The 1,863-nt window shown below is 36.3% G+C and overlaps 1 pseudogene; it reads left to right on the top strand.

Annotated features, from left to right (window-relative positions):
* Positions 1 to 327: 327 nt before the first annotated feature.
* LOC110594721 lies at positions 328 to 801 on the top strand (annotated as a pseudogene).
* The last annotated feature ends 1,062 nt before the right edge of the window (positions 802 to 1,863 follow it).

The raw sequence follows: 1,863 nt of genomic DNA, 5'->3' as shown, positions 1-1,863 counted from the left end.
AAGGAAACCTCCATATGTAAAGCTATCGCCCTCTTATACCAAGAAGAGAAAGATGATTAAATCACCAGAGATTATCAATGGAGAAGGCACCTACTTAAGTCTGTATAACAAACCTTACCCTTGTTTGAGGTTCTTATTCTGGTTACCTCCCTACTACTGCCCCCACAACACCCCTCTTTCTTTGTTTCAGGTGATGATCATATTTAGTCTTGAACTCAAAGTCATCTCTTGGAGATTTCCTAATTTTTCCTAGGGTACCACCCATGTATACATAAAGAAATGATAGTTGACATCCAGCCCGTGCGAGTCTGGATTCAGAACCACGCGATGAAGTGCGTGTTTGTTACCGTAGGGACCACCAGCTTTGACGACCTCATGGCGTGTGTGTCAGCGCGTGACAGTCTGCAAATCATCAAGAGCCTTGGTTACGACCAACTCATCCTCCAAATAGGTAGAGGAACAGTGGTACCTGAATCATTTAGCACTGAGTCCTTTACTCTGGATGTTTATAGGTATAAGGATTCCTTGAAAGAAGACCTTCAGAAAGCAGATCTTGTTATTAGTCATGCAGGTGCAGGAAGCTGTTTGGAGACTCTACAAAAAAGAAAACCACTTGTGGTGGTTATAAATGAAAAATTGATGAACAATCATCAGGGAATTGGCAAAGCAGCTACACAAAGAGGGGCATCTCTTCTACTGTACCTGCAGCATGCTTCCCGGGCTGTTACAGTCAGTGGACTTATCAACACTGAAATGTTATCCTCCTGGCCAGCCAGAAAAATTTTCTGCATTTTTGGATAAAGTTGTTGGATTACAAAATAAACACCAAACTCTCAACACTTTAAAAACACCCTCCAAATCCAACCTATGGGATGTGATTAAATCAAATTAAATACATAATACATATTTACAAAATAGTATAAATTAACAAACATCATACATCTATATAATGTAAAGGATATTTTATAGTGTGCACATTTGCATTTGGGTCCAAATCCCAATTGCAGTTTAGTAAACTTATTAGATTTGTCCTGATTGTCAATATGTAGTGAATATCCACAGGTTTTATCCTACAATCCCAGATGGACTTGGAATAATGGAAAAAAAATGAACTTTGAAAAATTTGACAAGGACTATAAATGTAGTTAGTTTGCATTTTGGAATAAAAAATGCAACAGTAACAACTTAAAAATTTTTGCATGCGAGTTAGAATCATTAGCTTCATAATCTGAGGAACCAAACAAAAACAATTGATGTATTGTGCTCTGTGATATAAAAAGTTCAGTCACTTCCAAAAAAGTTGATCAAGTTAGTGATGTATTGTACTTGGAGAAACTACTTTTGTCCTTAAGAATAGAGTGGAGTGGATATGTTCACTTTTTGCCTTTAAAATATAAATAGTGACAAAATAACCTTGCCTAATGTCAAAGCTTTACTAGCTTAAGAAGAATAATCAAAAAGGTCTTATACTGATAGAACTTTATTTTTAAGGATCTTCTTTTCATAGTGGTAATGAAACATTTATTGTAACAGAAATTTACAATTTATGTGCTTATAAAATTTGTTTTACAAATGAATAAAAAAAAGAAATTCTTGTTAAAATGGTAAGAAAGACTTTATTCAGAACCATTAGGGTAGGCACAGGGATCACTGCAACAGGTCATATGATGGGGGAGAAAGAGTGGGCTCTACTCTAAATACAGCATGGGCAAGTGTAGGAATTTATAGACAAGGGGCAGAGTGGGGTCAGAGAATGGAATACCAATAACAGGACAGTTATATTTGGGCGATATGTTACTGTTTCAGAAACTATGAAATTCCTAGAAATAAGTAAATGCTCTCCCTGTCCATGATATGACCTGG

Source organism: Carlito syrichta, unplaced genomic scaffold (genome assembly GCF_000164805.1).
Source record: "Carlito syrichta isolate Samal-C Ts95f unplaced genomic scaffold, Tarsius_syrichta-2.0.1 Scaffold130364, whole genome shotgun sequence".
NCBI classification, from domain to species: Eukaryota; Metazoa; Chordata; class Mammalia; order Primates; family Tarsiidae; genus Carlito; species Carlito syrichta.
Note: the sequence above shows the minus strand (reverse complement) of the source record. Positions and strands in the feature narration are given on the sequence as shown.